Genomic DNA, 13,338 nt, shown 5'->3' on the forward strand with positions numbered 1-13,338 from the left:
GTAGAATGTAATCTATTTTTCAATGTGGTTCTCCATGGGCCATCAGCTTTTCCCTGAGCCACTACAATAGTCTTCCTATTGCTCTCTCCATTTCCATATCTGACTACAGGTGAAACAACCTGAAAATATAAATTCAGTCTGTCATACCTCTGCTTAATACCCTCCATGATTTCCCATCTCACATATAATAAATTCTTTGTCTTGCTCTTTAAGAAGGGGGACCATGTATCATGCAAACCTGGACATTTTGAGAGTGAAAGGGGCCCTGTCCATAACTGCACAGGGACAAAGGTCTACATTAGTGATGCTCTTGTACACTGGAGTGTATGTTCCCTCTACCCATAAGGTACCTGTCAATATGGTCGCCTTCCACTCTCCTTTCCCCCACTTCCCTAAGACCACCTTCCTTTCATTTCTGTTAAATTCAGGAATAAACTAAGCTCTTTTTCAACCCCGGGGCTTTGCATTTTCCATTTCCTTTCACCTTTTCTCTTTTATTTTTCAGGACGCAGCTTAACATTGCCTATTCAGAAGTCCATCCATTTATTCTCCATCATAGCACCCATTTATTTTATCCATGGTCCTAACTACAACCTGAAACTATAATCACTAGATGTTTAGCTCCATAAGGACATGAATCTGCTCTGTCTCACAAGCCAATGTGTCCCCAAGGGCTACCCAGTATTCTTTTATACATGTTTGGTATCAATAAATACAGAAGAAAATGAGTGAAGAGCTTAGGAAAATGTTCTGTATCAAAAATTGTATGTGTGAATAAATTGCTCTGAAATTGTGTATATATGAATTATTCTAAAACAAAAATGTGTGTGTGTGTGTGTGTGTGTGTGTGTGTGTGTGTGTAAAGGACAAACACATCCCCTACATTGGGAATTATACAGGTGGCAGCTCACCCTCAAAATGTGAACATAGAGGAATGCAAAACATTAAACAATCAATTTGCAAACACCTAGAGGATCACAGGCTGCCGGATAATAACCAGCAGTTTAGTGATGAGGAGATACTGTCAGAACAATCTAATTTCCTTTTAAGACAGAGGGACCTTCATCAAATACATTTATTAAGTGTCTGTCTGCACACGGCCAGGAGAATACTGTCGGAGGTGGAGGGACTTGTGTTCAGCTGTGAAGCATCAGATTTAATATGTGTCTTGACTTCAGTGAAATCTGATTTTACTTCCGTGATAATTTCCTTTCACAGGTCAAACAAATACGAGTTCCTACAGCAGAAGGTGGTAGCAGAATAGTTTCTGAGTTAAGCTCAGAATAATTACCAAAGCCTTTAAAAGTTGAAAAAAAAACCAAAAACCCTAATGATCAAAGGATGACCTTTTGCTCAGGTCAAATGAAGTTAAATTTTCATTGTTCTGCTTCCTAACATCCAACTGTGTCTCAGAAACAGAATTGCACCCAGACTAGCAGGTAAATTGTTCCAGGTCCATTTGGAACATAGACTGATTGATTGTCTTCCTAAATGAACTATGGAAGTGGAAACTTTGATACTGAACTACACATAAGCACCAAGGACAGAATTGCAGGCTAAAAGAAATGCCTTTTTAGGGATCAAAAAGTCACATGCACATTCCCAGATATCATTGCCCAGGATTGTTCCCTTAACTTTTTGACAAACAATACTTTGGGTCAAGCGGACACAAACTCATCCTATTATCCATCCATACAGACCTTGCAGATGTGTGAATTGAATGCAAAGCAACTGGAAAATTCCACAATTAACACAAATATTTAAAGGTTGCATTCTGGGAGATGGGCACCTCAAATGCAGATGAGGATCTGATTGGTCCCAACTGTAGAGATGGCACAGGCCATCAGGAGTGTTGTCACAAGTCAACAGGTGAGAAGTCAGCATATGGGAAGCCAAAAACAGTACCTCCGCAGCAGCATTCCACCTTGGGGAGACATGAGACATTCCAAACATGGAATCCCAACCCAGAGAAACTTCAGTCTGGGAAATATTGATGAAAAGCTTCCTATCTGTCCACAGAGGGACAAGGTAGTGACAGCCTGGTCACAGGGAGAAGTCAACACAGCACTGAGGATGGAAGTCAAATGAGTCTTAACCTTCCTCTATGTGCCCAATGTTTGGATGAATTTCTTTGAGGCTATGTACTGAGATTCCCCATGAACAAGACGGAGGCTATCTTTTCCCCTGTGGAGCTTATAGTTTCCAGAGATTATTATTATTATTATATTATTATTATTATTATTATTATTATTATTATTATTATTATTATTATAGTTTCCAGACATCCAGATGTCTGATGAGTTGTTGTATTTCTAGGCCAATGGAGAGTCATGGAGTTGGAGAGCATCTGAGCCCATAGGAATATGAATCGTGAGGAGTCGAAGTATTAAGTAACCCCAGCTATCTCAGTAGAAGACTGCAGGGACAGAGAGCCCTGAAGAGCATTTGATGAAGAGCTATGTTATATGATTTTTTTATTGCCCCAAGGAGGACAAGCAGCATGTGCATGCTTGCCAAATTCAATGCTACAGGACGGTTCTAGTCCCCTGTGTCTGTCATGGCCTCCTCCTTGCCCATGCTTTCTGTGATATCCTTATAACTCCTCACTTGCTCCTCACTTGACTGGCAGTTGCTTGTCAGTCAGTCTTCATGGCTGGCTCCTTCTCAAGTGCTCAATTCCTAAATATTGGAGGGTTCCAGGTCTCTGTCCTGGGCTCTGCTAGTCATCCCAGGTGACCTCATCCAGTCTAAGGCTTATGCCATTGACACCCCTCAAAATCCATTTCTCAGTGCTTACCCCTTCCCATAACACAACTCCATGGAGCCCTGCAGACATGTGACCTCTCCTTGTCCTAGCAGGCCTCTCAGACTTGAATGTCCACCCCCCAGGCCTGCTCCTGAATCTCTTCCATTTCCATTTATATAGTTACTGAATAAAAATGTTAGAATTATCCTGATTCCTCTTCCCTTGCCCCAACTCCCTCATCAAATGCATCTCAAATCCTGTCACTTCCTCTTTTAAAACATACTTCTCTCAATCTCCATGGCTATAACCTTGGCCCAATCTGGATTATTGCAGGAGCTTCCTAATGGATTTAACTCCTCTACTTTTTCCCTTTAATAACCACTTTGTGCCCATCAGCCAGAGGAATCCATCTAAAGTTTAATCAGAGTGTCTGACCTGTTTTAAAAGTGAAGATAGCTTGCTTAGTGCATTTAACATAAAACCAAATTCTTTACCCCAGATTTAAAGGCTGACACGCTCTGTCCTTTGCTTTCTTCACCTTTCACTCTGTGCTCTGAATAGAGTATGCTCAGACACACCATGTTCCAATCTCAGGGCCTTTACCCTTGCTGTTCTCTCTGTTCTCTCTTTATGTAGCTTACTCTATGTTCACATTCAGATCTGTCTAGACTTTGAGGTTTCCCTAAAGCAACCACAAAGTTATTCTTTATCATATACCCTTTTATATGGTCTGTATATTACATGTCATTAGTTGATACTCATGTTATTGATATATGCCTTGATATATTTTTGGTTTATTTGTACCCATTAACATGTTCTAAGACAGCAGGGAAATTGTATCTACAGTGTCTGGAAGAGGTATAGCAGTTCAGCCAATGTCTATGGGATAAATGATATGTGAATGCCTGAAGGCTAGTATTACACGGACCTGTCATGTAATGTCCTCTCCATGAAATGAGTAAGTATATCCGTTGGCTATTGCTGTGTAACAAGTTACCCTAAAACTTGGTGATTCGAAATATTGCTCACAAGAGCACAGGTCAGTTGGGAAGTTCAACTAACTGACTTAGGCCAGTTTTCGGCTGATCCTGTTTGGCTTCCTCATGCTTTGTGAGTAGCTGGAAGGCTGTCTGAGGGCAGCTTGGTGCAGGAAACTTCATTCATATGTCAGACTGTTGTTTGGCAGTTGATGGTAGGGGGCAGGGCCATGTGTCTATGTTGCCCAGCAGTGCAGGCTTGTTCATAGGGTAACCATGGGACCAAGAGAGAAAGAGCAGACCTGTTCAACCCTACTGAAATCAAGGCTCAGAATGAGCACACAGTCATCCACACCACATCTGTTGGTCAAAGTGAGCCAAAAGGGAAGCCCAGGTTTAAGGGGTGGAGAAATAAATTCACTTATTCACTGAAGGAAATGCAAAGCCACATTGCAAGGTATGGCCACTGGGAGGGATGAAGGGCTGGGGACAGTTTTGCTCTCTCAACTCCCACAATCCATCTACTACATGAAGGACAACAACAGACATGGTCACTTTTCACTGCCACATTCTCTTTGCAAAGAGCATTGCGAAGCCCAGAAATGACTTTCCATCAGTCCACAGGAATAGGTTTAGCCACAAGATCCATCATGCCCTTAGTTTCACAGCCACTATGACTGGGGCCGAGGGGGAGCTGGAGCCCGGGTACACTGAATCATGGAACTGCATGGGTTTGTCTGTGGCCGTAAGGAGTCACAGAGTTCCCAGGGCCCCCTGATTCTCCTGTTCTTCATGGAGCCTGCATGTAATTCCACATGTGTGTGAGTGGAGGGTGGGGCCTGAGGCAGGCAGGTGCAGTGCCTCTAGGAAGCCACCTCCAAAGGCAGCAAATACCCGGAGCTCCTCTCAGCACCAGGCAGCTCACCAATTACAGGCATTTGGTGAAAAAAAAAAAAAAAAACCAGAAAAAAAAACAAGATTGAATCAAAGTGTTCTCTCTGACTCCCTTTTGAACTGAAATGACTCAGAATGAAAAGGCCTTGACACAAGCATCTTCAGGGAACTCCTTAAAAAGTGAAGAAAACAACACGCCCAGCCTTGCCCTTGCCCTCTGTGCAGAGCAGAGCATCCGCACCCTGAGAAATTCAAGGCTAAAGCAAGAGGAGAAGGCTTTTGTTTCCCCAGAGGAGTTCTTAGCTTTTTCAAAAAAGGCATAAGATGTGATAAATATTAGCACTTATTCATGACACATGGAGTATCTGAAGCTTTCCATGGACCACAGAATTTAAAAGCTAACTCTATGGGCTTAAACAACTCCTTCCACACAGTGAACAAAGGACTCCAGAGTCTTGGCTCCCTGTCCAATCTCACTCTCCCCTTCTCAGTTGCCCACTCAATCTTAAGAAGTTCTTCTTGCTGGGCACAGAATCCCAGCAGTTCGAGAGGCTGAAACAGGAGGATTGCAAGTTCAAGACCAGCCTCAGCAATTTAGCGAGGCACTAAGCAGCTTAGCAAAGCCCAGTCTCAAAACACAAAACAAAAAGGGCTGGAGATTTAGCTCAGTGGTAAAGCACCCCTGGGTTAACTCTCCAGTAGAAAAACAAAGTTCTTCCTCCATACTCAGGTACAGGCAAATGTGATGACTCTGGAAATACTGATTTCAAGCAGATGAAAGTGGAAGTAGCCATTTAGAGTGATCAAGATTTAGACCAGTGATTTTTGAAATCACTTGAATTGAATGTTCCTTTTCCCAACCATTTTATATAGCAACCTGCTTCTCCAGCACAAAGTATTCAAATTCTTTCTAAATTTCATCTGTTAAAAAAAAAAAAAAATACTTCTAGGCCATAGTTACATGATATCTCCACTGGGAACTATGTTCCTTTCTATACCCTGAGAAAACTGGTTCTAAAATGGATTTAAATGACTCAGCAATAGGACTCAGGTCTCTGCCCACGCCTGCTTCCTGTGTGGTCCACCAGCCTGCAGGGCTCCTTTGCAATCCAGTACAGAAAGGAAGAAAAAAAAAAAAAAATCAATGACTCCATCCCTCTACATGTGAAACTTTTCTAGCTTTTCACAGACACATTCCTGAAGGCACCAGTCATGAATGAAGACTCCAATGGGTCAGAGTTGGAACCACGAGGCTGTTTAGGACGTGACAACGAAGCATCAGAGGCTTGATGTTCCCAGGGCCTCTTGTTCATGATTCATGGCTCTCCACCCCAAACATCAGGATTTGCCCAACTTCACCAGAGAAGAAAAAAAAAATTGTAGGCTTGGAGGTCGAGGGAGGAAAGCACAGGCATGTCTGGGATGGTTAGGAACACGAAAAGATAATTAGGGTAAGTTTTGCTTGTCATTCCTTGACTGGAGGTACGTAGAGCACAATGAAGACAACTTTTGAGTACATCAGATAACAAGGCTCAGATTGGATGGGTGTATCCAATAAAGGCTTCCTATCACCTTTTCTAGAACAAAAGAAAGCTATGGATAGCAAAGGTAACCAGTGTAGGGCGAAGGGCCTACTGTGGACATGGTGGTGACAAACTGCTTCCTATTTTCCTACATGCAGGAGCACATACTTCTTGGTAACAAAAGAAGGCTCAAGTCCTTAATGGTGCCCATGTTAATGACCTCTGATCACTAGAATAGAGACAGGATAGCAGGGCTGGTCCTGATAGGTCAGGTGTCTTATGACACCCTTAAAAAGGGATTAGAGTATTGGGGACTCTGGTGTAACTAAGTGATCCTTGAGCTTTTTCAACTTATTCTTGAGCAAGAACAAAAGCTCTTATATTTTAGCACTTGCACTTCCACCAGCTCCATAAATATATATTCCTGTGTCAGTTTTCCGTGGATGTGACAAAATGCATGACATAAACAACTTCATAATAGAAAAGGTTTATTTGGGTTCATAGTTTCAGAGAGTTTCATCCATGATCACTTGGCTCTGCTGATTTGGGGCCTGTGAAGAGAAAGCCTATCATGGCAGAAGCCCATGATGGAAGACAAGTCTTCACTTCATCTTGGCTGGAAAGCAAGAAGAGAGAGGAAGAGACCAGTCTCCAATATCCCCTTCAAGGACCTGATCCAATGACCCAATCTCTTTCCATGAGGTCCGAGCTCCCAAAGGTCCTAGGAGCTCCCAAGAGTACCACAGTGAGGCGGCCAAACCTTTAACACAAGGCCCTTGGGGGACACCCCAGATCCAAACTATAGCAATTCCTAAGCCCCTGAGGCTTGTTTATACAGATTCATTCATCAGCTCAGTCTTCTGGGCTGAGCTGCCACTCGGCTACTGACTGCAATGACCCACCTTGGTGTCTGACCCAGCACCCTCCTCTCCTCCTCCATCTACACAGGCCTTGGCCACTCGGCAGGCTTTGGAAAAGGAGGCAAGTATCCTCCTTTTGCATACGTCCAGTTAGGGGGCTCCCACAGCGGGATGGCTTAGGTCTGAGAGTTTCATGGGTTTTAACAAGACAGCCCTCTCATTTCTCACTTTCCATCTTCTCTCTCAATGGCACACACACGTGGGGCAAGTGAGACAGGCACATTCGAGTGTCTGCCACCAGCTTGACTCAGGACCACAACTTCCCTCTGCAGGGAAGATCTTCCTGTTGCCAGGTCTCATTCATACTCCAAGTTCTTTCCTTGTGGTTCAGTCTTTCTCGGCTGACCTATCTTCCCTCCTGACAAAGTGACTCAGGGTGCCTCCCCTTCTCCCTTCCCTCCACTCCCTCAGATGCATCCATGTCTGGATGCATGTTTTGAACTCTGTGAGTACACAGAAGTCATGTATTCCCTTGAGGTCCTCTTGGGCCCCAAGTAAATCCACTGAAGTAAATTTCCGCAGCAGTAGGCAGTTGGCCTAGCTTAATCTGTCAGCCATGTTCGCCTGTCATTCCCTTCCAGCTGAGACCTTGGTAAGTGCTGCCATTGCTGTTTTGCTGGTCTGTTGGTGGTTTCTCAGTGTCTGAGTCACTGCATTCCCAAGGTTGCCAGGGTTGACTCAGTCAGGACACCAGCCACATGGCATGTCTCCTGGGGCAGGAGCTGTGCTGCCCACAGGTGGCTACTCAGGTCTTGGAAAGCCAGAGCAAGGGCAAACTTAGGATTGGCACCAGTGAGACATTATCAAAAAAGAGGATGGCCTGAGAGGGCTGTTAGATGGAGTAGTGAAAAGATGCTACCCACATCAGATCTAAATCCAAATATGCTGATATCAGGTAAATGGGGTTTGAGGGTGATTTTCCTAACCACCTATATCTGTTTACTACTAACCTGTAGAGGTCAGAGAGTGTCCACCATGAAGACGGGTTGGCCATGCCCCAGACAGGTGTTATGTAGTGCTTAAAACCCTCCTTGGGCTTAGAGGATTATTTACAAAATATAAAAAGACCCAGTGACAATAATTCCTTCATAGGGTTTGGATTAAAATCCCAACGATATTCTAACCAGATTGGAAATTGTTTCTTCTGACTGCCAGCTGAATACACAGATTGTTTTCCCCTCTGTAAGTGGAGGTACATGGTAATCTGGGCATCATCTTTTTGAAGTAAAGATAATAGAAAGATAAATGTTCTCGTTTTCTCAAATCCCCTCTCATTTTCCTTTCCACAGAGGATTGCTTTATGTTCTGTTTTTCCTGCAGTTCACTGGGGCTTCTAACATTAATATCTCCCTCAGCTCTTCTTACAACACCTGTTGTAGGTAAGGATGTAGTTACTTTCGGGAAACAGGGTAGGGGCATCTTTTATACTTCAGAGGATGCAGGCATGACTGGGTGGTCAGGAGTCAAATAATGAGCTAAAGCTCATTATCTCTTTTTCTAGCCCTGCAGCTGAGCAGTATCATCCTAGTTAACCATGCAATCAATTATTCATTCAATCATTAAATTAGAACCTACTGTGTGCCCACCACTTCCCTTGGCTTTCCGGATGATTAGACATGGTGTTTGTCCTCAAATGGCTCATTCACCAGTTGAAGATACAAGAGTTACACACATGAAATAATTAGCAACTCACAGGTGCTCGACAGCTCAAAAATCCTGAACAGAGAGGAGGACTCCGTGTGGCTTGGAAGGAAAGAGCCACTTCAGAAAGGAGTGGCACAGGACAGAGAAGAGAGAGAAAGGACTCGAGTCCAGCAGTTCTTCTGCCTCTATACTCAGATGACTTAGCATTGTTATTTTTAATACTGCGGTAACAACAGTGCGGGTACATATTAGAATCCATACGTCTTTGGATCTAGTTTCTAAGAGAGCCCTAGTTCTCTTTATGTAAAAATGCCTTTGTAAAAGAATGAGATGTTTTGTTAAACGGAAAAAATTAACTTCAACAACAGATCAATAAATTGTGTATTCTTGGCTAAATAACACTTCCAAATAGCTTCTATTGAGAACATGAGCCCCTTGCCTATTACGGTTTGGATATGAGGTGTCCCCCAAAGGCTCATGGGTTTGACAATGCAAGAAGGTTCCGAGGAGAAATGATTGGGTTGTGAGAGTCTTAAACCATTGAATCAATCCCCTGATAGGAATTAACTGAGTGGTAACTGAAGTGGTAGGGTGTGGTTGGAAGAGGTGGGAATTGGGGGCATGACTTTGGATCTGGCAGCTGGAGACCTCTGTTTTTGCTGCCCTATCACTGGTGTGAGCTGCTTCCCTCTGCCACACTCTTCCGTCATGATGCCCTGTCTTGCCTTGAGCCTGAGGAATGGAGCCAACTGTGTATGGACTGGACCCTCTGAAACTGTAAGCCCTCAAATAAACTCTCTGCCAATACAGCTGTTCTGGTTAGGTCCTTTTAGTCACAGCAGCAAAAAGCTAGCTAAAACATTGCCTATCTGCCCATTCTCCATTGACCTCTACTATATTTCCAGCACTTAGAATGGCTTGTAGGTATACAGTAGTTTTTTGGGGAAGGGGGGATACTGGGGATTGAACTCAGGGGCACTCTACCACTGAGTCACATCCCCTGCCCTCTTTTGTATTTTATTTAGAGACAAGCTCTTACTGAGTTGCTTATCACCTCACTTCTGCTGAGGCTGGCTTTGAACTCACGATTCTCCTGCCTCAGCATCCCAAGCCCCGGGAATTATAGGCATGCGCTACCACATCCTGTAACATGTATTTATGAAGAAGTGGTTGTGGAGTATTAGGAGTTTCAGGAGTGTTTTTAAATGAGGGAGAAGTAGAAGCACCAATAATCTCAAGAATAAGACACAATTATCTAACAAATCGGAGATAAAGTCTAATAGTCTATAGTGAGAAACTATAATATTGCTCAACATCTTCAACTTCTAAAATAATAACTATCACATGGACTTGGTTTGGCTGGGCACAGTGACTCATGCCTGTGATCCCAGTGATTTGGGAGGCTGAGACGAGATGATTGCAAGTTCAAGGCCAGCCTTAGAAACTTAGTGAGACCCTGTCTTATAACAAAAAGTGAAAAGGACTGGGAATGTGGCTCAGTGGTCGAGTGCCTCTGAGTTCAACCCCCCAGTACCAAAAAGAAAACAGAAAACCCCAAAAGCATTCTTGGTCTATTATGGTCTGTATGCTGTGCTTACCTCAAATTCACGTGTGGAAATGCTCATCCCCAGATGATGGTATTAATATTTCCATTGGGATTGAGTTCATATTCCACAGAATTGAACTATGAACACCATGAACTCCACCAAGATAAAAAACAAGAGGAATTTTATTAAAAAGGAAAGATTGAGAGAAAGATTCAGAACTCCTGGCTCAGTGCACCTGGGAGGGCAAGAGTGCCCTTTAAGTCTCACAGTGCTGTGTCTTTCAAGGGCATGTAAGAAGTTGATAAGCTCCTCTTGATTGGTTTTTGATATTTCAATTGTCCCATGGCAGGTTCAGGACAATTGGAATATCATAATTCATAATCCAGTGATTTTGGCAAGATGGAGCTTTACGCCCTGAGAAATAGGAACTGTCTTATAACGTGTCCAGGCATGTCCAAAGGGCTGCCCTTGTGCTTGCCCTCTTGTCGACCTTCCCTGTATCCTTTTCTATCTCATTAGGGGAGGAGTCTTTGGGAAGCAATTATGTCATGAGAGTGGAGCCCTCATGGATTCTGAGACACTGGAGGACTTGCTTCCTCTTTCTGCTCTCTGTTCTGTGAAGATACACTAGGAAGAGAGCTGTCTGCAAATCAGAAAGGGGATACTTGGTAGGCAGCAGTTCTGCCAATGGATGCTGAGTTGCTTAACCAGCTTATCGCCCGGCTTCCAGAATTGTGAGAAATCAACGTTTGTTGGTTAAGCCACCAGTCTATGGCAATTCATTACAGCAGCCTGAACTAAGTGAAATACTGGTGTAACCACTCTCACCTTAGTTCTTTTATCCTTAAGATAAGTGGCTTATGAAAATTTTCTATTTTCTTCCCAATGTGAAGCTTGGGTAATCCCATTGAAATGGCTGTTTGGTTTTGATTTTTAGTTTCTTGCCTTTCTTCTGACTTCCATGTACATGGTACCTAGGTGTTGCCCTTGGATCAAAGTTCCAGAGAACAGAACAGTGTATGGTATCAATTAAGCAAAGTCCTCCTCGGGAACCTTGGAAAAACAGAAATAAGTTTCATATATATATATATATATATTAGAGAGAGAGAAAGAATATTTTTTAATATTTATTTTTTAGTTTTTGGCAGACACAATATCTTTGTTTGTATGTGGTGCTGAGGATCGAACCCGGGCCACACGCATGCCAGGCGAGCGCGCTACCACTTGAGCCACATCCCCAGCCCATTCTCAGCTATATTTTCAGTTTAACCATTTTAAATTTTTAAGTTGTTTTTTTTTTTTTTTTTTGCTTTAGTCCATTTTACTATTGGTTGCGAACATTTAATTGTTTAATGTATGGGTTATTTCTTTGGTTCCTGCATTCCTGTTTTTATACACATTTTTATTCAATAATGAGAAATTGCTGAGCTGCTAGAGATGAAGGGGCCTGAGAATCAATCTTCAAGACTCAGCCCTTTGTTCTGGGCCCTTCTGAGTAAGTTACATGGTGTTTGGTTGGCATCATCCAGGTATTCAATAGATGTTCATGATTTCCTTTTCTTAAGAATGAATAAGCTATTTTTAGATGCTGAAGTTTGATTTATATCAATAGCTGGGGTGTTATATCTAAATAATCCTGAAGGATTGGTATTCACCCTGCCCTTTGGTTATCTGCTGTTATTATTCAACATCCCTCCACCCCTTTCATCTATCTATTCCTTCCTTTCCATCTGGCTGTTGTGTTAGCTTTCTTTTCTGATCTAGTAATGGGGACAGGGATGGTGGCCGCAAAGACTAGGGAGCAGGTGTGGGGGGCTTTTTTTGGACATGGAATAAAACAGAAGCCTGAGCCTACCAGTTCGCCCTCTGAGTGTGAGCAGCAGATGCTCCTGGAGGTCAACTGGAAAGTCGTTCAGGTTTGAGAACTGGAGTAGCAGACTGGCAGCCTTGGAGTCAAATTCAATCACAAACATAACGGATCATCCAAAAAAAGTGTTCATGTAGAGCCCAGCAAGGTCCATGGTTTCCACCACTCCCTACTGGCTTGTCCTGGGCAGGTTGCACACTCATGGAGTTGCCTGTGCCCTTTGGAAGAGTTTACTTTTACAAGCCATCCTCTGAATGTTTCAGTTGAAACTTATTGTTCCACACAGAGAAGACCCATCCCAGCTCATCCTCAACTCCCTCGTGTTCCCTCTTGGTCTTGCTCAGAGTAGTTTGGGCCATGGTTGGAAAAGGTGGTGACCCTGTCTGTAGGCAGGAACTGTGAAAATTAGCATCCAGACTGATGATCAGAAATTGGCTGACTTCGTGTTTCAGAGCTTCTCCTTCAACTTTTCTCTGCTGTGCTAGATGTATGACAAGCCAAACTCTCTCTGTGTGTCAATCTTCACTGTGCCGAGCTCTGTTGGAAGCCTCTGGGAGCCCAGTGTGCAAGGGAGATAAGCCAGGGGCATGATGCTTGTTTAACGGTTCTCTCTGTAGTGTCCTTGTGTTCTCAGTTCCTTTTTTCTTGCCCATTTCCTTGGCCTTTTATCATAAATTCCCTGTGTTGTTTCTATACCACTCTTGGCAGGATGACCCCCTGTATTCTGTCATTAACTTGTTTTTATAAAGGGAAAGGATATTAGGTATCTTCGTCTGTTCCAGATGCAATAAAAATGACCTGAGATGGGTTAATTTATAAACAACAGATATTTATTGCTCATAGTTCTGGAGGTTGTGAAGTCCAAAATCAAGGCACTAGAAGATTTGGTGTTTGGTAAAGATTCATTTTCTGCTTAATAGATGGCACCTGTTCACATTGTTCCTCAAATGTTGGAAGGGGTAAATAACCTCTCTTGGGTCTCTTTTAAAAGTGCATGAATTCCATTCATGTGGTATCACCTCCTGAAGTTCTTACTTCTAGTTCTATAGCATAGGTTTCCACTATGCATTTCAGAGGGACCCAAACTCTGAGACCACAGCACTGGGTACTACCTGAAGAGCTTTTTGCATTAGTGTTTATAGACATTTCCTGTAACACCTTGGCCTAGCATCCTTTCGCCAAGAAGCTCCTCTCTCTCTTTCTGGCCCCTTACTTATCAC

The sequence above is a fragment of the Callospermophilus lateralis genome, chromosome 9 (genome assembly GCF_048772815.1).
Source record: "Callospermophilus lateralis isolate mCalLat2 chromosome 9, mCalLat2.hap1, whole genome shotgun sequence".
Lineage (NCBI taxonomy): Eukaryota > Metazoa > Chordata > Mammalia > Rodentia > Sciuridae > Callospermophilus > Callospermophilus lateralis.